Here is a 27,100-nt window from a genome sequence, read left to right as displayed (position 1 = left end):
TAAATGCCAGACAAGTATATGGATTTACACACCTTGCTAAAGGCTCCATGTTCTCTGGGGTCCCCAGCACCCCCACTGGAAACCAGTACTCAAGGCAAATTACCCTGACCTGAGGTGACTAAGACTGAATGAGTAGAAATACACTTTTTAAGCCACTTAGCAATGTTCACATCAAAGGCCACTGAAAAAGGATTAACCTCGGATTTGAAAGAATTGTTTGCCAGGGATCAAGGACTGGTTTTAAGACTGAAACACAGAATAAGGATAGATGGGCAATTCTCTCTGTACGAAGGTGTAAAGAGTAACACAGCCAAAAGATCTGTACTAAGTACAAATCCCATTTAACATCCTATGAATGGTAATGAAAAGAAATTTAGTGAGAGGCTCATGTCTCAATTGACTATAAGTCTTTTGCTTTTAAAACCAAATTGACAGAAAATAGAAAACATTTGGAGTCTTCAGGATTAGACAAAGCGTGGTAAGATAAATTCAGTGTGAAAAGTATTACATGATGTAACTGGAGAAATTATTTAATTTTTAAAGAGTGACAAACCCTGAAACATCAGCTATGTCTTAAAACAAGAATTGTGGAATTTCCACAGAACACTTCCTAAATCCTTTACCTTTACAGACTGCTCTCAGGAAAACAGATGATAAAATATTGGGCTTTGTCATTAAAAAGGACCTGGAATCAAAACAGGAAGTGGACTCCTGCCCAATCTGAAGTGTCTGCACTCCCACCTAGATACTGCTGATGTTTGCATTACCACATCCAAAAACTAAAAATTCTAGAACTAAATCATATCAGAGAGAGGAACCTAAAAGTTTCAGTCAGTCTGAAAAATCAATATATGAATACATCAGTTCTGCTATCGCCTTCCCCCACTGGCATAACACATTCCCATGGCTTCAGTATCATATCAGCATTAATATGTGTAAAATAAAGATCTATTTATTATATAGTGGCTAAAGCCTTTGATGAAATAATTTGCATTTGGATATTCTTACTTAGCATACAAGATTAGTTTTTATCCCCCTGAGAAAACTAGACCTCTCACCAAATCTCAAATAAGGAAGGCAGGTATCAATTCTCACTCATAGAAAAAAAATTGCATTGAAAGATAATTTTTTATTTTCCTGAGTCTTAACTTTCTTTTTGACAAACACTTTTCATCACAGGCCATTATTTGCATAGGAAGTACATTATCTGTCATGGCAGACAGAGAACTAGGCCTATTCAGATATGGAAAACAATATGTATTCAAATTCCCATTGAATATAATCAAGAGGGCTTGTTTTATATTACAGAGTGATGATTCTGAACCAACTCTAAGATCTCTGGAGCATCTTCTCAGGCCTTCTCAAGACATATGTGGTCTGGAGAGAGCTCATTAGATTATCTGACTTGACCTCTCAACCTTTTCAGTGAGCACTCCACCATAACTCAGTATTATATCTTTTTAATAGCCTCTTTTCTCCAACTGGCCCAAGATACTCCCTGGGAATATGGTATTGTGAGCTAGTGACAATTTTGGCTGCTCAAATCTCACTATATGGCAAAAAAAAAAAAAAAATGCATTAGCTAACAAAGAAGGTGAAAGATGATGGAATCCAGGCCTATTCTTTGTATCTAGAACTATGTCAGGTATTAGAAAGTCTAGAGAAGAAGTAGAGTCAAGCGAAGTAAACACACAACAATTACATACAAACTTCCTCTCTCTATGCTGTGGATACAGAGATCTTCTAACTATAAAGTCCTCTTCTCAAATTTCTGGAGACCCCCAGAGTTACCTAGGACTCTAAAACACTTCTCATATATTTCTCTAAATGTTTTCCAGCATCAACTATTAGTCACTTGAACTCCAAGTTCAGGGCTAGATCCCATCAATATAAGACTTGCTGTGTAAGGCATGCTCAGAGAAAGGTGACTGTCAGACAGAAGCAGAGTTCAGGGAGGCCTGGTGGTAGCAGCTCAAGAGGGTGGCTATAAACTGCTTGATGAATCTTCCTGAGACCTGTCTTTGCTTTAAGACCAAACTCACATTTAAAAATGGGTGGGTAACATATTCGACATAGAGATGAACACACTAATTGCCCCATCAAATGGTTTCAGGATAATGAAGTTTGAAGGAAAAAAGAGGCCAATGAAGTATAGCCAGAAACAGCAGAAGAGACAAAGGGGTGCAGGCTTCCCTGCTTTGCCTTGGTAGTATGAAAAGCAATAGAAATGTGGATTATTCATTCTTACCCAGCAACAGATGGAACACTGAAATCAAATAATTGAAGGAGTGATTAACAAAAGGACTCTGCAAGAGAACAGGCAGAATGTAGGGAAGATGCAAAGGACAATGCAATACCCAGGGGCTGAGAGTGAGTCTTCCCACCTCTAGGCATGAAGTGTCCAGGGGAGAGGACAGGTATAGAAACCTGGAGAAAGAGAAGCAATGTGGAAAAGCTATCCAACCGGAACTGTGACCTTCCTGACCAAGACCAACCAACCTCACTTGACTCTTATAAGGCAAAAAAGAAATAATGCCCAGACAATGCACTCTCCTTCCTCTTCCTGCAGAATTCCTTTCAGGGTCCTCACCAGCTGAACCCAACTCAAAGCAACAGAAAGAAGGAATGGGAATGATGGGGTGAAGCGGGGTGGGAGGGAAGGAGCCCATACAAGCCAGTCTCCAGGAGCATGAGCATGGATGGGGAGAAGGACTGCCAAAAATGAAACTTGAGGGTCAAATGGAAGACATCCAGCCTGGAGATCAGGAAGGACCATTTGTAAAAAATCTCCAGATAATCCTGATAATGATAACTTGAGGCTTATGCTAAAGTATTAGACATTTATTCACTCATTTAATCAATTTTTTTAAGCTCAGCTGATGGAGGTGCCACCTTCTCCCTAGCTGACTGATTCCTTCCCTGAGATAGTGGAGAGCCCTCGAAGCATGGGACCACATATTTATCAGGAAGAAGAACTGCAGCTACAAATCAGAAGTGAGCATCACATAGCGAGGAATGCCTGCAGGAAATGAGACTGCAGCAACCATAGTTGAAAGCATCAATTCCAATGCAGAAGGGCAGCTCTGTAAAGAAGCAGGGGTTTAAAACCTCCACATATCCGTTGCCACTGTGGAGCATGTATTTGGTTTCTTTAACACAAAAGAGGCTGTTCTAGACCATTCCTTTCACACTCATTACTTTAAACAGTATGTTCTGGGCCACAAAGCCCCAGAGAGCAGTGACATATTGTGAATAATGTCACGTGGGCTTGGGTCCTGTGTGGGACACAGCAGTAGGGAGTAGACATCAAGGGCACCATGACGTTGAGAAGTTGACCCCAGAAATGAAATCTTGATTGTTTATAGCAAGGGCTAGATGGAAGCCCCAACCTCCTTCGAAGCCATGCACAGAAGACCTCAAGCAAGACAAAATTGACATCTGAGAATGGCCTCTGAGGCATGATGAGAAGCTCTTCTAGGAAAAGCAGCAAATTCCATTTCTTATGCATCTGAAAAGGAAAATCTTGTCACTTCAAAATTAAAGCAATGTGGAGCAGGAAGTCAAAGAAGAACCATGAATTCAACACGGCTGGTCTTACCATTTTCCTGTTTCATAAATACTCTTTGGGTTTCTGCAACAGGCCAGGAATAGTACCAATTATCATGACTAGAGATATGGATAATGCAGCTAACCAGAGTATAAGCTGTGAAAACAACTCCGAGAGATGCAATTTACATTCTCCCTGAAATTCCTGGACTGTATTTGGTCCCATGTTTGTGACTTTAATAGCCTGCATACTCACTGAGCAATGGAACATCATAAACCTATTTTTAAATGAGAAAGATCATAATTGTTCTCAAAAGCAAATATTCAATACTGAAATTAGACTTGCTTGACAATTTAGATGAATTTTTTTTCACTGCCTTATGCTTTCAGTTTCCATGAAAAACTTTCTTACTCAACCTCCAGAGATTCCAAGCTTTTGCCATATTGCCCCCAAAATTATTAACATTTTAATCTTGCTTTAATTAACTCTTGCTCCAATGGGATAAAACTGACAGGATTGGAGTTTGCAAACCGGAAGCTGAAAATCTGGCACACTTGATTAGCAACTCAAAACAACTGTGGAGACAAGTGCAAACCTCTAAGCAAACACAACCACAAGGATAGGAGCTGTATGAAAGCTTTGTCAGTTCTTCCCCTCCATGCCCCGCTCCCCACCTGCCAGAGCCTGTCCATCATCATTCCGTATTTGTGGGAAGCCAAGTCCCAGAACCCGAGGTCAGGAGACTCTCATCTGACAGTAAAGGGCATCAAGATGTTATCTGTCTTTCAGAAGCTGAAGAAGCAAACACAGTACTTCAAAAGATGTAAAGTATTAACAGAACTGACACTCCCTCCTCCATTTCTCTTGGGGCACACCATGTACTCCAGTCTCCTACTTCCCTGGATTTTCACTTCTAGTCTCCCTTGCTGGTTCCTTTATCTCTCTCTTGGTTTCTTAACCCCATGTGTCCCAGGGCTCCTTCTTTGGTTTTTCTCTTTCTCTCCACATTTATTCCCTTGGTGAACTCATTGGTCCTCTGATTTTAAAGGGAACTTTTATATAATTAACTCTTAAGTCTACATATTTCTCCTGGAAGATTTCTGCCCCCATGCAGATAGCTGCATATGTGCCTCTCAATTTCGTTCAGTAGTCTTCAAATGCTTTTTATTGAAGTCTACGCTGAATACTTAATTTAAAATTGCATTCCCTTTCTATCCTCCAGAGAGCAGAAGTAAGAATGTCCAATATCACCACTGTTATTCAGCATCATATAGGAAGTTCCAGCCAAGGAAATAAGACAAGAAAAATAAATAAAAGGCATCCAGGTTGAAAAAGAAAAGGAGAAAATATTTCTATTTGCAGATGACATGATTTTGTATGTAGAAAATTGAAAGTCATCCACAAAAAAATCTTTCAGTGCTAAAAAGAAGAGTTCAATTTTATTTTTATACACTAGCAATGCATGACCAAAAAAATGAAATTGAGAAAATAATTTTAATTATAACAGCACATGAAAATGTTTAATATTATTAGTCATTAGAGAAATGCAAATCATAACCACAATAAGATACCATCTCATATCATTAGGTGACTATAACAATCAAGATAAACAATAATAGGTATTGATGAGGATATGGAGAACTTCAATCTTTGTACATTGCTGCTGACAATGTAAAACCATGCAGTTGTTTTGGAAAACAGTTTGACAGTTCCACAAAAAAAAGTTAAAACTGAGTCATCACTAGACCCAGCAATTTCACTCCTTGATACATGCTCAAGAGAATTAAAAACATGTGGCCATAGAAAAACTTGCACATGTAATCTTTAGAAACCTTATTCCTCACAGTCTAAAGGTAGTAACAATCCAAATGTTCATCAATGAATGAAAGGATAAATGAAACATGACACATCAATACAGTTGACTACTATACAACCATAAGAAGTTACAACAGGGATTAGCCATGAAAACATGCTTGTATGTCCAGCTTGTCCAACCTGCGGGCTGCAGGCTACATTCACTCCAGGACGACTTTGCATGTGACTCAACACATGGTCCACCTCTACTGGGGGAAGGGCGTCTGTCATTACCGAGGCAGTCCACCACTACCGAGGCAGTCTGTCATTAATAAGGCAGTCTACCATTACTGAGGCAGTCCACAATTACCGAGGCAGTCCACCATTAACCATTAGCAAGGCAGTCTGCCATTACCAAGGCAGTCTGCCATTACAGAGACAGTCCGCCATTACTGAGGCAGACCACCATTACTGAGGCAGTTCTAACTATACCTCTATAAACAAAACCACAAGGAAGTTCACACAGCAGCTGGGCAGAGCCCACAGCAGCTCAGCAACACCTCTGCTGGCAGACTGTGACTAGGCTACCTCCTCACTGGGCAGGGCATCTCTGACAAAAGGCAGCAGCAGGTCAGGAACCTATAAATAAAGCCCCACCTTACCAAGACAGAGCACCAGGGAAAAAAAAGGTGGTTATGAGTTCTGTTGCAGCAGACTTAAACGTACCTGCCCAGCAGCTCTGAATGGAACAACAGCACTCACAGCTCAGGACTTGGGTTCCTATAAGGGACAGACTGTCTCCTCAAGCAGCTCCCTGACCCCTGTATATCCAAAGAGACACCTCATAAAGAAGAGCTCAGGCTGACATCTGGCAGGTATCCTTCTAGGACAAAGATAACAGAAGAAGAAACTGGCAGCAACCCTTACTGTTCTGCAGCCGCTGCAGGTGATCCCCAGGCAGACAGAGTCTGGAGGGGACTTCCAGCAGTCCTACAGCAGAGGGGCCTGACTGTTAGAAGGAAAACTAAAAAAAAAAAAAAAAAAAAAAAAAAAAAAAAACCAGAAAGAAATAACCTCACCTCACCATCAACAAAAATGACACCCACTCAGAGACTCCATCCAAAAGTCACCAACTACAAAGGCCATAGGTAGATAAATCCACAAAGATGGGAAGAAACCAGCATAAAAAGGATGAAAACACCAAAAACCAGAACTCCTCTCCTCCTCCAAGGGATCACATTACCTCACCAGCAAAACAAGGCTGGATGGAGAATCAGTCTAATGAATTTACAGAAACAGGCTTCAGAGAGTGGGTAATAACAAACTTCTCTGAGCTAAAAGAACATGTTCTAACCCAATGCAAAGAAACTAAGGACCTTGAAAAAAGGTTTGACAAAATGCTAACAAGAATTAACAGCTTAGAGAGGAAAAAAAATGAATTGATGGAGCTGAACAACACAACATGAGAACTTCACAAAGCATATACAAGCTTCGATAGCCAAATCAACCAAGTAGAAGAAAGGATATCAGAGATTGAAGATCAACTCAATGAAATAAAACCAGAAGGCAAGATTAGAGAAAAAAGAGTAAAAAGAAATGAACAAAGCCTCCAAGAAATATAGGATTATGTGAAAAGGCCTAATCTGCATTTGATAGGTGTACCTGAATGTGACTGATAGAATGAATCCAAGCTGGAAAACACTCTTCAGGATATTATCCAGGAGAACTTCCCCAGCCTAGCAAGGCAGGCTGATATTCAAGTCCAGGAACACCACAAAGATATTCCTCAAGAAGAGCAATGCCAGGCATATAATATCAGATTCACCAGGGTTGAAATGAAGGAAAAAATGCTAAGGGCAGCCAGAGAGAAAGATTGGGTTACCCACAAGGGGAAGTCCATCAGACTCACAGAGGATCTCTCTGCAGAAACCCTATAAGCCAGAAGAGTGGGGGCCAATATTCAACATCCTTAAAGAAAAGAACATTCAACCTAGAATTTCATATCCAGCCAAACTAAGCTTCATAAGTGAAGGAGAAATAAAATCCTTTATGAACAAGCAATTGCTCAGAGATTTCATCACCACCAGGCCTGTCTTACAAGAGCTCTTGAAAGAAGCACTAACATAGAAAGGAACGACCAGTACCAGCTACTCCAAAAACGTACCAAATGGTAAAGAGCATTGACACAATGAAGACACTGCATCAACTAATGGGCAAAATAACCAGCTAGCATCAAAATGGCAGGATCAAATTCACACATAACAATATTAACCCTAAATGCAAATGGGCTAAATGCCTATATTGAAAAACACAGACTGCCAAATTGGATAAAAAGTCAAAACCCATTGGTGTGCTGTATCCAGGAAACCCATCTCACATGCAAGGATACACACAGACTCAAAATAAAGGGATGAAGGAAGATTTACCAAGCAAATGAAGAGAAAAAAAAAAAGCAGGAGTTGCAATCCTAGTCTCTGATAAAATAGACTTTAAAACAACAAAGATCAAAAGAGACAAAGAAGGGCATTACATAATGGTAAAAGGCTCAATGCAACAAGAAGAACTAATGATCCTAAATATATATGCACCCAATATACAGGAGCACCCAGATACATAAAGCAAGTTCTTAATGACCTAAATTTTTTTAAAACATTATAAGATTTTCGGCAAATGTTGTAGCTCATCAGCTATCATTAGTGTTAGTGTATTTTATGATTGGCCCAAGACAATTTTTCTTCCAATGTGGCCCAGGAAAGACAAAAAGATTAAACAGCCCTGAGATATGTGAAAGAAGCCAGATACAATAGGCTACGTATTATATGATTCAATTATATTTCAATGCCCAGAACAGGCAAATCCACAGAAATACAGAAAGTGGACTAGTGGTTTCCAAAAACTGGGGGAAGTAGGAAATAAATAGTGACTACTCACAGGTACAGGGTTTCTTTGGTAGATGATGAAGTGTTCCAGATAATAGTGATGAATTACATACTTTAAAAAAATGAATTTTATGGAACATGAATATCTCAATAAAAACCATATGATGAAAATATAAAATGCATCAGGAAAAAATAGTTGCATTCCCACTCCTTAGTACACCTGTTTTCTTAACCCATATATGGTTTAACTTTTTTGTATCAATTACCTTCTAAACTATTACATAAATTACTTACTAATTTCATTAAAAGATCATCTCTCCCCACTATAGACACTACAAAATAAAACATATAATGACGGGGATTTTTGTTTCTTTCTCTGGTATACTCAGTCCCTAGAACAGTGTTTGGCATAGAAGAGACTCTCAGAAATTGTGCTGACTAAGTGAGCAGGCTGAAAGACCTTTGTTAATGTCTTTAGAACGATCTCATGTTCACTCAGAAGAGAAGTATAATTGCATCTAAGCCTATATGATAAAACTCATCAGGTGCTTGCTTTATTTATCTTCCTTTCTCCGTCCTTTTCTTCCTCCAGGCAGGACTGCTTGCACACGGTCATATTGGGAGAGGGTAGTCCCTACTAATTGATTAACTTCGTATCCTTACCCGTGGGGGCTGCCTGCAAGATGAATGAACTTGTTTTTTTTTAAAGAACAATGATCCTTAGGTCATGCAGACTTCCGTGGTGGCATCCAGAAGTTTGATCACTGAAGGACACAAGCAGCTTTGATCACTGGAGGGATCTCACCTCCCACATACCTACCTTACTCATAAAAGCCCCCAGTTATATTCAAAGGCAGGTCAGATTTGAGAGCTTGCCTCTCCTGCCCTCACACGTTGGCCAAATCAAACAAACTCTTCTCTTCCTAAGCCCGAATGTGTCAGTATTTGGCCTACTGCACATTAGGTTCTTGAACCTAACTTTTGGGGTTCTACAATACAAGGATCATGTCCTTTCACGAAAGGAAGTGGAGTAAAACACAGCTACAGAAACATGTTAGCGGGGCTCTTAAAAAGATTGTTTGGGGGCTTGGAGGGTCATTTTACTTTGAAAGATTTCTGAAAAATCCAGAGCATGCTGTCTAAAATCCTTTGAACATATAAGGCTCAACAAATATGTAAGCTAATATTTAATCAGCATTGTGGTCTGCCATGTGTTAATTACTACTGATGCAAACATGACCTCCAAGCAGAACTCCAGTGGTTTAAAGCCCCAATCCTGACTGTTTTCTCAGTGTTAGAGGCCCTTTCCACTTCTTCTCAGCCTATCCCACTCATCCTTCCATGTCAAGGCCTCTTACACCTCTTCCAAGAAGCCTTCCCAGCTGCTCAAGTTCACAATGATTTCCCTCTTATTTGACTGCCAGGCAGGATGAATGTGATTTATGGCACCTGGCATCAATGTGCATCCATGTGTGTGTGTGTGTGTGTGTGTGTGTGTGTGTGTGTGTGTGTGTGTGTATGACCATGACCCTCTCTCATTAAAAAAAAAAAAAAAAAAACCTAGCAGTAAGTTGGCACGCAGTAGGTCCCTAACTGAAATGGATGAGTAGAAGGCAGTTGAAGACGGTGATTTGTATGTGTTGTGTTCAGACAATATAGGAAATCAGTCCTTTGACAGCAAAAGAAAAGAAAAGAAGATGAATCTTCATGGTTTGCATAAAAGTGTAACTATTACAGGTGGCCCAATTCCCAGTTACTTTGTTCCTGACACCAGAGACCTGTTTTTCAATCAAAATTGCAGCAGCTGTGGAGCTGTAAGGCTGGGCTGGCACCTGGGTCAGAGGTTCCCCATTAGTGCTGGCAGATTTTTCATAATCAAGACACTTCTGAAATGCTGAACTCTACGCAGTGCCAGAGGTTAACGATTCAGTGTGCAGGGACTGAAGCGCAAAGCAGGGCATCAGACAGCTCGGAGAGCAACGCCACCGGTGGACCTGTTCTTGCTGCTCCAGTTACATTCTTGAATCTATTGGACATTTGCCTCCTTGCTGAAGAGTCATTCTGCAGAGAACACTCATTAAGCAGGCTACATTAATCCTGTTTTCCTAACCCTGGTTCATGTTTACGCATTTGACAGGCAACGTTTTTGAGCAGTCCCTCTGTATGCCATTGAGTCTGGTTATGCACATGCAAAGAGAACTGGAGAATGAAGGGGTCACCTGCTGAGTTCAGTGTAAACTGGCAATCTAGATAGTTTTGCATAACAATTACAACTTGCTTGTCGTTGCAAAATATTAGTGGTATATTGAGAGACTACTTAATTCCACTTCATCCCCACTGGTGTTTGCTGTTTCAGATCATGATTATTGAGCAAAATAAACTAAAATTAATTTTGATTAAAATTTGGTGACACGCCTTAGAAAACTGGTGATAACCTGTGGTGTCAGAGTTGGGGATAATTGTTTCAAGAAACCAGTGTCTCTATAATTCATTAGACTTTATATCTTACTGTTTTTTTTTTCCTTTCAAAGAACATTACTGAGGATGTTTTATAGGCCGGCTCCTTGGCTGTTCTTGGATATCCTGCTGTTGTTTAAAACTCAATATATTCCAAAGAGAACTAGCCAATCCCCTCCTTCCCCTGCCCCATATCATTTCTAGCCTTCTTTGTTTTTCCATTTCTATTAATGATTTCATTCTTTAGCTTAAAAGCTTCAATTCCCTTCATTTGCAATACCAGCTTACCCTTTTAAGTCTAATCAAAGTTGAAAAATCATTCCTACAGAATGGGAAACATTTCCTATGCTATAGTATAGGATTCGCCAGAAAAACAGAACCTATATATATCCTAGATATAGCCTATGTACATATCCTTTATACACATACACGTGTGTGTGTGTATACATATATATATATGTATATATATATGTATATATACAAAGAAATTTATTATGAGGAATTTGTTCATGTTATTACAAAGGCCAAGTCCAAAATCTACAGGGCCAATGTCATAATTTAAGTCCAACAGCCAGTAGCTGTCATAGAATTGCTGAGAGCTGATGTTTCAATCTAAAGGCATTCAAACAGGCTAATCCTTCCTTATTTGAGAAAGGGTCAGCCTTTTTTTCTATTAAAGACTTCAACTGATTGGATGCAGCCCACCACATTGTGGAGGAAAATCTGCTTTACTCAGAGTGTTGATTTTACCTTAATCTAACCCATTAATACCCTCACATAAACTCAGAATATTCGACCAAATATCTGGACATCCAGTGGCTCAGTCATATTGACCCATAAAATTAGCTATCACAATATGGCTTGAAGGACTAATATTTTATCCCTTCTTCTTGGGTGATCTCAGAATTTCTTCTACACTGCTGAAGAGCCCTTGGCTGACATCCCTGCCTTCAGTCTCTCTCCCTCTCTACTCCCAAGAGTACTTCCAGACTAGATCTTTACATAATCATATTGCACTACAGATAAATCACACTGATCTCTGACTTCCTGTCTCTACCTGGCTTCTGCTTCAGTTTCTCACTCCCAGAGACTTCCCTGATTCCAGTCTATTGTTTTTCTTCTTTCCTGGAGTTTTATAATTTCCTGAAAGTGTGCTGGAAGCCAGGACTTCCTTGAGTTCCAATGTGATCACCCTGTGCATTTAGTTTTCCAATATGAAAGCAATATAGCAATATGTATTTATTGTGATTATTATGTCTATTTCTACAGATACTAGATATTTCTCCCTTTATGGTATATATTTTTCTATGTATAGTCATATACCTATAGGAAAATACACAGATAAGATATGGAAACAAAGACCACTCAAATGAGAACAAGCAAGGATCATTCAGAGCTTGCTAGAGCAAGGAAGTCAGCCACCATTACTTGAAGTTCAGAGACACTCAAAGGCAAGCAGGGGAGTATAGAAGCTTTATAATGAACAAAAAAGGAAGGTTCAGATATGCCTCTATTGAAGGTTGTTTGCATAAGGGAAGCTGCAGATAGGCAAACTAGAATGAGGGTATCCTATGTAATTGGTAAGGAGAGCACATTTAGCTTTCCCAAGTTAGTTCTAAATTGGAAATGGGAAAAAAAATACTGCAGCTGGCAGTTATTGATTAAGTCCTGACTGTTTGGGGCTGATTGCTACAGAGGTTGTGGTTTGTCCTTCTGGACTGATTGCTACAAATTGTGAGTCAGAGTTCTATTTTTATACATGGTCTGGCCATTCCCTGTTTGTAAAATCAGTTTCTCAAGAGAGAGATGAGACAGAGAGAAATTCTGGTGAGATTAAGATAGTATTAGATCAAGGCCTAAACCACCTGATGCTGTCCTAGAACACTACAATGTGAAAGGTCTTCAAGTGAAATAAATACACCCTGAGGATAAGGTACAGTTAAATAATAACGATTTTACCTGATGTTTGGTCCCAAGCCCTAACATGCGGCTCTGATGAGCAAGAGGAAGGCTTGCTTTTCCTTCCTCTTGCTGGGGAAACCAAAGGCCCTACCCTTTCTGCTTCTCCTAAGCCAGAATTGGGATCTTGCCTCTTCCCACTTTAATATAAGGAAGGAGAGTCCATGACAGGGTCCTGGCACCAGAGAGAAGAATGGAGAGAAAAAGATCTCAGCAGAGAACACTTGACCCAATGGCAATAGCTCTGCCCTCTTCTCCATGCCTGCTTTCTTATATACCCACTTCTAGGAGGAGGAGGAGATCAGTTAAAGATACAGTGTCACTTTAATTCTGGCAAGAGAAATGCAAGAGTCACAGCTATCTGAGCAATACTTCATAATTACACAAAGGTGTTTTACTTCCTATTACTCAATAAAATATGTCCAGATTTGATTCTGCCAGAGAGTGTGGGGTGGTTTAAACTCCTTCTTTACAAGAGGCAATATAAAATTAATTTTTGTGGTTTTTTTTTTCTGTTTTTTAACAACACACACTTTACCCTTGTCATTTTTCTCTGAAAAGATAGTTTGTTAAGGTTTTACGGAACTACATTACAGAACTAAACCAAAACTTAAGCAATCCCCTACTATGAACATTTATGGGTTTTTTTTCCTCATTTTCACTATAAAAATAATGTAGTGCTGGGAATCCTTATGCAATAGTCATTACACAAATCTCTGATTATATTCTAAAGAAAAATTCCTAGAAGTGGAATTACTTACTGAAAGTTTTGGACATTTTAAGAATACATATTCTTAAGACTTAATACATGCTTCCAAATTACCCTACAAAAATGATTATGCCAATTTACATCCTCAATAGGAGAGTAGAAGAGAAGCCAATTTACCACAACCTCTTCATAGCTGGATGAATCTAGAAACCATCATTTGAACAGAAAACCAAACACCACATGTTTTCACTCACAGGCGGGTGATGAACAATGAGAACACTTGGGCACAGGGAAGGGAACAACACTCACAGGGCTAGGTGAGGAGTGGAGGGGAGTGGAGGGGAGGGGAATGGAGGGGAGGGGAGAGAAGGAGAGTAACAGCCAAGGGGGGCGGGGAGGATGGGATAACACTGGGAGAAATGCCTGATGTAGGCGATGGGTAGGGGGGTCGGGGGGTGCGGTGTGGGATGAAGACAGCAAACCACCATGGCAATGTATCTAAGCAATAATTCTGCAGGATACAGGATATGCACATATACCCCAGAGCCCAATACAATAAAAATACATACATACATACATATATAGATAAATACATAAATAAATTTTGGATTCTCCTAAAAAAAAGAAAAATATATTATTTTAGATTCATATTCTTATTGGTCATTTATATTTCTTCATTTAAAAATGGTTTATAAATTTTATATATTTTCTACTAAGGTATTCATTTTTATGTTGATTTACAAGGGGGCATTTAACTGAATTGGAATTAATTTTGATACATGAGGTAGAAATCTAACCTGAGTATTTTTTTCAAAGGTAAATCACTTGTTCTGATTCTAATTGTTGGATAATTAATTTTTCCAAGGATCTGAAATGCTATCAAATCACATAAATGTATATGTATTTGAGGAATACTTTAAGACTTTTTGTTTATTTATGTTTCTAGACTGTCTTTGACAACACTTTTTCCTCTTGAAAGGTATCACTGAAATTTTCAGTTTTGTACATTGTCATAAACAATAGGGCAGGTAACATATATGTCTTTTACACAATTTTCTTAAATAATCTTCACTTGTTCTTCTAGGTCAACTTTAGAATAATCGTGTCATTTTTTAAAAAGCAAACGCTGTGACTTTATTTGAAATTCTGTTAAAACTATAAATTAGTTTGCAGAAAGTTGACATGGTTACAGGTCAGTCTTTCTATCTTTGCATCAGGTGGCTCCATTTATATAAGACATCTTTTATGTTGTTCATTAATGCTAAGTGGTTTCTTATATATCTTAAAGATTTCTTTTAGGACTGGGCATGGTGGCTTATGCCTCTAATCTCAGCACTTTGAGAGGCTGAGGCTGGTGGATAGCTTGAACCCAGGAGTTCAAGACCAGCCTGGACAACATGGTAAAACCCCATCTCTACTTTAAAAAATACAAATATTAGCTGAGTGTGGTGGCACACACCTGTAGTTCCCAAGTACTTAAGAGGCTGAGGTGACAGGATCACCTGAGCCCAGGAAGGTAGAGGCTACAGTGAGCCACGATTACACCACTGCACTCCAACATGGGTGACAGAGTGAAACCTTGCCTTAAAAAAAACAAAAAGGACATAAGATATTTTTCCCTGCTCATGTGAGTGACATCGTTGTCTATTTTTTTCTAATTGGTTAATGCTAAATTATGGGAAAGGGAGTGATTTTAAATGTTTGCTTTCTCGCTTATCAGCTTGCTAAGCATCCTTATTAGCTACACATCAGGTTTGCTAGGCAAGAGATCCTAACATCAAAAATAAACCTAATTTTGCTAGCCTGTTTCACTAGTTCTGCCTGCATTTTTCTGTCTTGTCTTATTTCATTAGTGAAAACTTCTAGAACAAATTTTAATGATCACGAACATGCTTATCATGTTTCTGTTTTAAAAGGAGTGCATCTAGTGTTTAATCCTTGACTCTACTGGTAAAGCCAGGTTGGCCACAGATTTGCAGCACTTCCTATTGCTCCATATTTGTCTCATTAGCTTAATAATCTTGGAATTGGAAACCTGTGTAGCCAATAAGCAAAAAGAATGGATTCTCTGTCTATATTGTTGCTGTAGGAATTTTTCTCTCACATTTTAAGCTTACTGGTCTATTAACATATATAGGCTCTAGTTCAGTGGTTCTTAATCCTTGTAATACATTGAATTCGCTGGGGAGCTTTTAAACTAGTTAATCCCTGGGGCCTCTGCATCAGGATATTTCTTTAAAGCTCTCCAAACAATTCTAATATGTAGCTAAGTTTACAATCCACTGTCATCAGTTTTCAGACTTAAGTAAGCATAAAAATCAGTGGAAGAGCTTGTTTAAAAAGGCAGAATCCCAAGACCCAGCACTTCCTTCCCAAATTCTGATTTAGTATGTCTTGGGAGGGTCCCTTAGCTGTTTTTTAACACATATTATGAGAAACATCTCTTTGATTATTATCTATCGAGAGGCTTGCAACCCTAGCCACATATTAAAATCACCTGGAGAGCTTTGACAGCCTCCTGATCCTTCAGTGCCCACTTCCAGACATTTTCGTTTAACTATAGATGAAAAATCCAGCTCCTGGGGTGCTTTCTTTTTGCCACAACCCCTTCCTCAAATTTTACTAGTAACAAAAGCCCCCTCACTTGATCTGCTTTTGCCCCAAACCCATATATTAAAATTGGGGTTTATATTCTCTGAGCAGAAAAAGAAAAGTAGTAATTGGGTGGACTAAAACATTCTCGATTTCTTTTGAAAGTAGATTTTTCTTTGTGTTCTCCATTTACTGCAGCCTTCTCCTAACTTTGGTTCAGGGCTATGGGTGAGCTGCTCATCCTTCCAAAAATAAAGGCATCAGCCCCAGCCTAGGGTCAGAATTTCCAATTAACTACAGATCTTATCATAATTAACGCAAATGCGTCTCAAACATCATCACAAGTTAATTCACACTTTTAGGCTATTAGGCTTTTGCATATTTTTCACAGAATGCATTAATATTTTAGTGAGAAGCCCCGAGACTGAGTCATCAACTTTTATAAAACACTACCTTGTGGGGAAATCACAATTTATTTTTGTAATAAAAGTTGATTGAGGGCCAGTCTGTGCCAGACATTGTGTTGTTTCATTATAAACGTTATTTCTCATCGACGAGTCCTATATTTTTACTAATGGGTAAATTAGAAAGCCAGGACTCAGGCCAAGGTCTTTCTGTTTCAGTACAACTGTCACATGCTTCCTTGGCTGAGGGCATGGTGTATGGATGGGCAAGGATCCCATCATCCTGTGGTTCTGCTGCATGTGGAAACTCTCACCTGCTGCTGCGCTAAATGGAGCAAGGAGGAAACCTACCTGAGCAATTCAGACAAAGTGGAATTTGTTTTGCTGCAAATGATTCAAATCATTAAATTCAACAGATACCCATTAAGCCTCTATTATGTTTAAGGCGCCACAACCCTTCACAAAACGCCAACTATAAATTAGATTTGGTTTATGTGAAATCTTCCCCCATTATTGCTAGGCTGCAACACCGTATTTTCATTTTTGTTCCACTTACTCTCTTTTAAAATAGAGATATACATTCTCTCAACTGTATTAAGATCAGACATCCCTGATGAACCAACTTCTATTTCAGACAGAAAGAATAAGGGCAATGTGCTGGTTTCATGAAGCAGCAGAAAGCTCTGCAGTGATTGCCTCCCTAATCCTTCTCTAAACTCTCCTAAGCCGCTGGATCGTGTCCTTCCAGAGCCCTTTGCCATCTGGGAATACTGACTTCTCATTAGCCCAAAGTGAAGTTGCCACAGCCCCATCTGTTCAACCTTAGTGCTCTCCATTCCCAGCTTGGCTTAAAAATGCAAATTCAAAGACGACTTCCCCAACTATGAGGTCAATACAAGGCCTCTGGGTCACTCTGTCCTGCCTACCAGAAGAAGCCATATAAGCAAGTCTGTACAATATGCCCCACCACTGGGGCTGGGCAGTGCTTTCCTTCTGAGGTGGTAATAATAAGGGGATTGTGGTTTAATCATATCTGATCCAAATTCCTCTCTGGATCTCCCTTTTGAATATGCTCCTTGAGACCTTGATTTTGCCACACAATATGCAGAAAGACAATAAGAAGCTTAAGACAGACATATATCTAAGCCCCCTCTGAACTAGGGAAATCAAAATTGCAACAAATGCCTTTCAGTCCTCAGAAGTGTGAGGCATCAATGGAGCCAGGCTGGGGAAGATGATTTGTTCTGTATCCACCTGCACATCCTGTGGATGCTGTAAATAATAAGAGCTTGCTCTTTGACCCCCTTTCATGCCACTGAGATCAAGAAGCCAAGCCCAGGGAAGGTGCCCAGAGTGATGTATTAACACCTTAACATCTCAACTCACTTTATCCAGGCATAAGGAATCAGATACATAAAATTTAGCTGAGTGGAGTCAATTATCATGGAAGAAAACAGAAGTCAAAGTCACTGGTTATTTATTTGTTCAATAGTTCAAAATTCTTGTATACCTACCCTCTCTCTACCATATGTTTGAGTGCCTTTCAAAAGATACCTAAGTCTACTACCTTTCTAAAGATGGAGAGAAACAGCAGGGACCATTCATGTCTACCTACATGGGGCCTCTCACCATAGTCAGTGGTAACTAAATAAAAGGTCATCTCCATCAAGAGGGACATACTTAGGGCTTAAAAAATAGTGCCTAAGGAATATGAGGAGAGGGAGGCCTTAATATGCTGGCTTCCTAGTGATGACAGTTTGACCTGTGGAGAAGGCTGAGCAGGATAGTCAAATGACAGGAAAGAAGGCCTTTGGATGGTTACTTTGGCCCTCAGTGTAGCATCCTGAATCAACTACCTGCTACGAAGAACTAAAAAAACCTAAATTTAAAGTCTTGACTTAGCATGACGAGTCAACAAAGTAAATCATTTCAAATCAAGGAATGAGTAAAGAATGAGGCTTCAGGTTTAAAATAATCACTGAAGCCAAGTTGAGTTTTAAAAGCATTTAGAAAACCTGATAAACACGAATATCAATACAATGAAACATTATTTGACCATAAAAAATGAGGTAATGATATATATCACAACCTAGATGAATCTTGAAAACGTTATGGTAAGTGAAAAAAGCCAGTCACAGAAGACCACATATTGTATATAGATTTAAGTGAATTTTCCAGAATAGAGAAATCCATAGTCACAGAAATTAAATTAATGGTCGACAGGAGCTAGAAGTAGGGGAAAATGAGGAGTAACTGCTACTAGGTATGGGTGTCTTCTGGGGGTAATGAAAATGTTCTAAAATGAGATAGTGGCAATGGTTGCATAACTCTGAATATACTATAAATCACTGAATCATTCACTTCACATGAGCAAATTACATGCACATTATATCTCAAAGCTGTGAAAAATAGGAGAGGGATAAAGAGAGTTGCTTATAGAGTCACTGCTGAGGCTAAAAGTCAAAATATTGATTAACTCTAGAATGCAAGTTACATATGCTTGTTAAAATTTCTAGGGTACTCACTAAAAAAAGAATAGAGTATATGGTTTCTAAGATGAGAAATGTAATAATGCAACATAAAATCAAGAGTAAGACAAGAAGGGAGAAAATATAGAACAGACAAAATAAATAGAAAAATTAAATGCCATACAGTCAAGTGCAGTGGCTCATGCCTGTAATCCCAGCATTTTCAGAGGCTAAGGCAGGAAGATCCCTTGAGCCCAGGGCTTCCAAACTAGCCTGGGAAATATAGTGAGACCTCTTCTCTACACAAATATAAAAAGAAAAAATTAGCCAAGTGTGGTGACAAGCTACCTAGAAGGCTGAAGGGAGAGGATCGCTTGAACCTGGGAGTTCAAGGCGGCAGTGAGTAGTGATCACACCATTGTATTCCAGCCTGGGTAAATATTTGCTTAGGACACCCTTAAGCCTCCCCTTCCCTTGGATTTAATATGTAATTGGTAATGAAGCCTTTCGATGCTTCTCCATGCTACCGTTCCTCTCTGTGTCTATCACCACCACCCTAATTTAGGACCGTGTGACAGCTTATCTTGACAGCAAGACCCTGTCTCAAAAAAAAGATGCTATAAATAGAAAACACAAATAAATATATTGAGTAATGAATATATATGTAGAAATACATATATTGTGTACGAATATCAGTAATTATGAAAGATATTGATGCATTAAAAGATGAAGATTGAAGATGATAAAAATAAATTCAGTTTTGTGTTAAATTCAGTTTTGTGTTAGATATGTCCTACATCTCTAAGACATAGGATACCACCAGATTGAAAGTAAAATAATGAAAAGATATATATACCAAATAAATACTAAATAAAGAATATCGTATCAATATTAGACAAAATTGACTCAGGGAAAAATATGACTAGAGAAAGAAGAAAGGTCACTATATAATGTTAAAAGTTTCAGTTTATCAGAAAGTCATAATTCTTAATACATATGTACTTAATATATCCTGAAAATATTTAAAGCAAATATTTCTATACCTATACAGAAAAATATACAAACTATCATGTTAAAGATTTTGTTTAACAACTATTTTGGTAGCTATTAGCCTAAGCAGGGAATAAAACCATTAAGAATACCAACTGAAAACTATTAGCTGCGCCACATAATGGACATTTCTAGAACATTCCACTCAATAATTAAGACATAAAATATTTCCAACTAAACTCAACAATATATTGGACCATAAAGACAGTCTCAACAAATTTGAAAGGATTTGGTTTCACGCTAAATTCACAAAGCAATTAGGTAAGAAATAGTAGCTAAAAGATAACTAGGAAAATTTCACGTTTAGAAATATAAGCATCCACTCCTAAATCATTCACAGACCAAAGACAAAATCATATTATAAATTCAAAAATACCTAAACAATAATGCTATGTAGCAAATTCCTGCATTATGAAATGCAGTTAAAATAATCATGATAGCAGGACCAGAACCTCAAACGCTTATGTTAGAAAAAGAAAAAAGTTAAACTAAGCAGCTCTCTTAGAAAGTTAAAAAAGAACAGCAAATTAAACCCAAAGAAAGTAGAAACATACAATAAAGATAAGAGCAGATTAATAAAATAGAAAAGCAATATACAATAGAGAGGATGAAACAAAAGCTGGAAGTTGGCTCCTTGTGAAAAGTAATAAAATTAACAAACATCTAGCAAGATTGATCAAGATAAAAGCTACAGAACACATGAATAAACAGTATTAGAAATAAAAAGGGGAATTTAATTACCGATGCCACCAAAATTAATATGATAAGAACAGATTATGAAGAGCTTTATGCCAAGAAAAGGAGAATTTAGATGAAAATTAACTCAACAAAATCAGCAAAATTGTAAGGTGAGCAGAATAGCGCATTCCAAGCAGAGGGCATTGTTTGAGAAAGAGCTGAAGGTAGAAATAGCATTGGCTTTGTGGGATACAATCACTGATTTGTTCCATAAGCACTAAATCGCAGTCTGTGTCAGACTCCTGTGTAGCTATTAGAGGAGACAGAGGGAGTCAGCTTAAATATTACCCCTAAGTGTTTACAGCACAGTGGAGGGCTTAAGGCATGTACATGATGTGTAATGGAAGAAAATGGAAGTTAGCTGAAGGTTCGCTAAAAAATTAGTGACAATGGGGCCTAGGTTTTCGTGTTGGACCATGTCAGGATGAGGATGAAGAGAGGATGGACAGGGAGGCTGGAGAGCTCTGAATATTTGGACTTCCTTCAGGACCAGTGGAAAACACTGATGTTTCTGTCTAAGAGAAAACAATGGCCAAGGTTTAAGATGTAACAAGCTAATGTAGATGTACACATATGACAAATGGGATTTGGAAATGTTGAAAGATGAGGCATGGTGGCCATTTTGGAAAATATTGTGGTAGTCAAGACCTAAATTAGGGTGATAGAGATAGACGTAGAGAGAAACAGTGGCACAGAGAAGCATCAAAAGGCTTCGTTGCTGATTACATACGAGACCCAAGGTAAGGGGAGGCTTAAGGGTGTCCTAAGATGTCTAGCCTAAGCAAACGGAAATTAAATAAACTTACGACTATTTGTTTGGTCATTTTTTGTTGTTGTTTGTTTTGAAGGAATGACTGGGAATTAATACGATATTTAATGAGTCCTAATTTCTCAAATCAGGTAGCATGTGACCTACGGTAGAAGACAAAGGCTCGTTCAGATGTGAAGACTTGGCCATTCTGGCAACTGGACCTTGACTAAGAAGTCTTTCAAAATACTGCCAATCAACAAACCAGCAATGTGAAGGTTACATTCAACATCAAGGATGTGTGAGGGTGGACATGGTCCCTCAATGCCACTCTTTGATCCTCACCGAAGTCTACTGCACATAATGTGGGAACCACTGAGCCAGATGCAGAATTCTGGGGCCACTGTGCCTGGGTGCACAGGGCCTTCAGCCACCCAGGGTCCACCCTATTATCATATAAATAACTTTGTGCTGTGTATTTACTGCCTCACTGGGCTTAATCCAAATGCCAGTGAAACAGATCCAGCTGTGAAGGACCATAGCACAGCAAGAAGAAACAACCTGATCAGAAAGTCAACTCAGGAAGAGCCTTACAGAGGGTGTGAGGTCAGCCATCTTGGTTTTCAGAAGATGAAACCAAGGTTCCAAAAGAGAAATGTTTCCCCCAAGGCCTGTAGTTTCAAAAGGATGACTGAGAGCTAGGTCATCCCCCACCAGGCAGGTTCTTTCCACTCCAACTATATACTGCCTGTGGGCAGGTGGATCTACCTGGAACTCCATATACCACTGTGGGGCCTGGTTACTCATGCCTTGTGATTCAACCTGCTTCCCTGGGTTGTGGGTTATTCTCACACCCTTCCCAAAACCCTCCCCAAAACCCTTTTCTGAATCCTAGGGTGGAAGTCATTCTGCGGCTCTGAGGATCAGGATCACGGGGCTCTGTTTTGTGATAGAATGGCCCTGGGTGGCACAGCAGTATATGGTATATTCTTTGCATGAAGAGCAAGGTAAGAGTCACTAAACGGCTTGGAAGAGCAGCCATCAATACTCGCCCTATGTGAGATACAAAGATTCTCACTGGTGTAGCACCAGCAAACTGGAAGCACCTTGAGGAGACCAGTCTGCATGTAGCTGTGGGCCTGACAAAGACAGGCAGAAGGTGTTCAGTCAACTAATTCTGAGCTGATAGGCCTAGGAATGCAGCATTCTAGATGTTATGTCATTCTAGAGGTTTACTGTCATGAAGTAAAATTGCGCCTCCGTTTTGTATCCATTTTAAATCGACAATTTTTCACAACGCATGACACCTGCACTTCCATCTCTTCTACTTTTTCTTAACAACTTGTGATCCCCAGGTTGCGTATCTTTTTAAAATGAACTCTGATGTAATACAGGAGGAAGACTGAAAGGTTTCCTACTTTGTTTATGCAATAAATAGCCCCAGACTGCTGCCGTCTTTGAGTTTTTATGTCTGCATTCGATGGTCTTCCTATCTCTTTTGTGCAATCTGGCTTCAGCTGCCACTTCTCAGTGCTCCTTTCTTCCCTCACTCACATACCCCAGGCACCTCAATCTCCATAGCCTGGAAGAAACATCTCATTTGCATATTCTGAGGAGTAATGGAGCTGCACAAAAGATACAGTCACTAAGATCATCTGTGTGGGTCAAGAGTGGGATTAATCCTCATCACGGGCAAAGCTGTGCCTCTAGAGCAGAGTAGCCCCATACGGGAGGACAGTCATACACAATGAGGAAGTTAAATTTAGCTCAGCATAGAGATGTCTCCGCTGGAAAACAAAGAACCATAGGTTTTCTGATCCTTTTTAAATTTTGTTTTATTTTTCAACTGGTTTGACTAAACTGTTTCCTCACACTTGAGAGATACAGACCAGACAATCACCTTTTTTTCTGTTGCAGCCAATATTCTTATTATACATACTGCTGGATTAACATTGCCATATCGTAGTTTGATACTATGGCCATACATAAGCGTTCTGTATATCCTGATTATCCAGCACACAAATTTTAAACAGAAAGTTGTCTGTTGACCGGATTAAGGAAGACGTAGGATTATCTTCATTGCTCTCGCCCAGAAAACTATACATAATCAGTAAAGATGTTAATTTGTCATAATATTTAATAAGCTTCCACTGTGCGCCAGGCACAGCATTACCTAAGAAGATGCTGCCATCTAAGAACCAAAGTGCTACTGCAGAGTTGGCCATGGAGTGCTTTGCTACCAGGTGTGGCTGATGGAACAGTTGTGGGTTTTGTTTGTTTGTTTTTAAAATCTGTTTGTTCTGAATTATGCCAGCTCTTCCTTCTTTTCTGTTCCACATTCTAGTGGCACAAGGTGGGGATTTTTTTTCCTGAGGTTAAAGAGAGTACCGGGGCAGCAAGAGGGAACATCCAGGCATCGGGACTCAGAACAGTGGGCAGATTCTTAGAAAGGGGTATTTGAAGATGAGAGAAGTCAGGGCTTGAGGAGTTTAGTGACAGGGCGCAATAAGGTAAGTTACCTTGCTGTTCGGTTTGAATCACTTCTATGGAAAATCAGGTTGCATGACGTATTTTCAAGATTGAAAATTCAATCACCTTTGCTGTCTGACTTCATTTGACCTGGCAGAAAAGAGGGTAAGGAAATGGTGAGGTTCGCAACTGTCCCTCTTTAGAGACAATAAGCTCCCCACGGGCAGGAGCTTTCTTCTATCTCACTGCTGTCCCTTTACACCTACTCTGTAGAGTCAGTCTTCCCTGTCAGATAAAATCCTGCACAGTTCCTACAGCATTTTCACTCACTTCATGATTTGGAAAGCCTCAGTCAAGTTTAATACTAAACTTTCAAACCCTCATTCAATATAAAGTCTCTCGTGTTGCCCAGCTTTGGTTTATCCCAAGCTCAGAAACCTCCACCCTACATCGGCAGAGTTGGCGGGGCATGAACAATTGCAGATTTCTTTTGCTTCACCTCTTCCCCTCCTGACCATTTCTGGCTTCTCGATAGTCAGGTGAAGGGAAGGGAGAAGAGATAAGGAGGGAAAGAAAAGACCTCTCTTGCCAGGCAGAGTTGTAATCCAGTGCTGGTAAATTGAGTGTAGTAACTGTTCAAATGTTGAACTTGATTCTTCCTCTTCCAGGTTGCTTTTGTGGGTATTTATTCTCCTCCCATCCCCCATTCTCTGACTGCAGTTCCCTAGTACAGTCTCTAGCTAACCCCCCAGGATGCTCCATGACAATCTTTCTGCAGAGCCCACCTCACTCCCAAGCAGGATGCCTCATGGCCAAGGTTCTTTTGCATGATGGCGCATGGCCTCCTCCGTCCACCAGACTCTACATCTGGCCCACAGGAAACAAGCACCTTTGCACCACGGTGGTAGAAGGGTGGCTCACTCTATGGTAGCCCTGTCTCCGCTCTGCCACCACGAGGAACTCCCGCCAGCCGCTCACCTGTGACTTTCTCAGGTTGAGCCACATCCCAGTGCCTCTCCCTCCTAAAGTTTTCTAGCCATAAATCAAGCTTGCTGGATCCTTCTCTGAAGCCCCTTCCCACTTGGCTTTGAGAAGAGGAGGGGACGGAAGACAGGATAGGAGGGAATGAACAGCACACTAACGCTCTCTCCATAGAACTCTCTGCCTCTCCATTCTCTCCTAATTCTTTCCTTTGCCTCCTACGATGTAACTTAAAGGAAGGTGATAGCCAAGATTGACCAGCTTGTTGTGGAATCACCCTTTAGCGTGGTTTTACAAGTTTGGGTCAGAGAACACAATATCAAAGTTCAGTGAACAGGAAATGTTCTATTTTAATCATTTGTTTCAAAAGGTAAAATTTAAGAGATGAAAGGGAGTCGCCATTAATTTTTCCACTTCGGTTTAACAGGTAAGGGAAATAAGCTCCAGCTTTTGTTTATACTGCCACTAGGGGGAAGTATTGCCACTAGGGGGAAGTATTGATACTGAACTGAAATTGGCCTCAACCACCACACCTGCTGCTGGGAGCTCTCTAGGCCCCCCAGCTTCGCAATGTGGCCTCTGCTCATCTTCCTCCAGTTAAGCCTAATACAAGAGACCTTGCCACCTGACACCCGGCTGAGCCCTGAAACTGGGGGCACCTGAAGGTCCACAGGGAAAGCCACACAGGCTGAGTCTTCTGCTATTAGCAATCCTAGAACTAATGGTGATAATAATTGAAACCAGTTATATAGCACCTCTAAGCACTAGCGTAAGCATTTAACATCTTTTAACAACACATATTAACTAATACTTCTTAAAACTACTCCCATGAGGTAGACACTGTAATTATCTACCATTTTACAGATGAGGAAACTGAGGCATTGAGAAGTTAAATAGATTGTCCAGGATCATTCTATTAACTTCTGAAGGCAGATTCCCAGTCCTTCCATTTAGATACTGACTGTATATCTGGCTTGCAGCCATTTTAACATAGTCTCCCTGTGATTCAGTTGAAGGCCCGTATGCACTAGGGCCCAGTGCATCATTTATCAAGAGACAGACTTAGAACTGTCCTCATAGCTGTGGGACACCATGGTAAGGAGGCCAAGGATGGACCGATCAGCAGCAGTGTGCCAAGGAGAGTCAGTGTGAAGGGCAACTGGAGAAGTCCTGAATTCACTCTTTTCCTCTACTTCCACAGTACGGTTTTTGAATTAAGTGAAATGTTTATTGAACAAATGAACCTGTTCCCAGTCCCCTGAAGAGTGTAAAAAGAAGTTTACTTTTAATATAGTTTAAAAACACTCCATAATCTAAAAAATCGCTCACACTATTGAACGACTTCAGCAAATCTTCTGCACTACCTGCCAAGGTCATAGTTTCAATCTCACCTTCAATTATTGATAGATAGCCTGATAATTTGAGAAGAGAGAAACAGACTTTTTTTCAAGATTTAGAAAAGGAAAATCCTTTTAATAAGAGATTCCATCCTGATTACATAGCTCTTATCAGGAAATCCCTTGAAAGCTGAATTCCAGAAGGTAACTATTAAAAATGCCGTTGAAAAACTGGAAATTATCTGCTTACACAGCTTAGAACAGACCCAGGAGGGATTGTATATTTGGTGAAAAATGAGAATTAAAGATTGTTCTTGTGGCGAGAACTGGACTGGAATTTTTGAACTACTTTTGACCCCACAACTCAACCTTTTTTCATGGTTTGGCAATAAAATGCTCAAGAAGTAGACGACAAGGCAGGAAGCTGGCCATTTTTGACTGAGGTAATAATGAATATACCATTAATGATGCCACCAGTCAAGATTTGCAACAAGAGTGGATCAAATTGTGTTAAAAAGGCTCAAGCCTGGGGCAGAGCTTGGCCAAAGGACAAGGAAGAGGTGTAACTAGTCAGGAGCCCACAGATCGGACATAGATTCACCTCTTCTAATGAATACCTAGACACAGGGGTCCTAAGGCTCTGGAAAGAGTAAGACTAGGGTCAGTGCTTCAAAGCCAAACTCAAGAGTTAGATCAGGAGAAGCCACGCGACCTAAAGTCTACATTTACCTATTCTTAATACAGGGGTCCAAAGATACCAGTGGACTTCTGCCAGCAAAATTTCAACTTGCTCAGCTCTGGCCACATTACCTTTGAAAATGGTCTAACCTATCATCGGATTTAGGACTGCTTATTTTTTGAACTTCTTCAGCTCACTCTGAATTAAAATGTTTTAAGAATTACATTGAGACGCAAGACCAATTATGCACATCATGGGAAACTGATGTGTCTGTGTTCCTCCATCTCCC

General features: G+C 39.7%; 1 long non-coding RNA gene across 1 annotated transcript in view; it reads right to left on the bottom strand.

Annotated features, from left to right (window-relative positions):
• Window positions 1-27,100, bottom strand: part of LOC141583701 (uncharacterized) — a 312,231-nt gene that overhangs the window by 49,466 nt on the left and 235,665 nt on the right. The window contains exon 3 of the long non-coding RNA XR_012516503.1: window positions 23,865-23,964. This is a non-coding gene — a long non-coding RNA (uncharacterized LOC141583701). The remainder of the gene's footprint in view (window positions 1-23,864; window positions 23,965-27,100) is intronic.

The sequence above is a fragment of the Saimiri boliviensis genome, chromosome 1 (assembly GCF_048565385.1).
Source record: "Saimiri boliviensis isolate mSaiBol1 chromosome 1, mSaiBol1.pri, whole genome shotgun sequence".
NCBI classification, from domain to species: domain Eukaryota; kingdom Metazoa; phylum Chordata; class Mammalia; order Primates; family Cebidae; genus Saimiri; species Saimiri boliviensis.
Note: the sequence above shows the minus strand (reverse complement) of the source record. Positions and strands in the feature narration are given on the sequence as shown.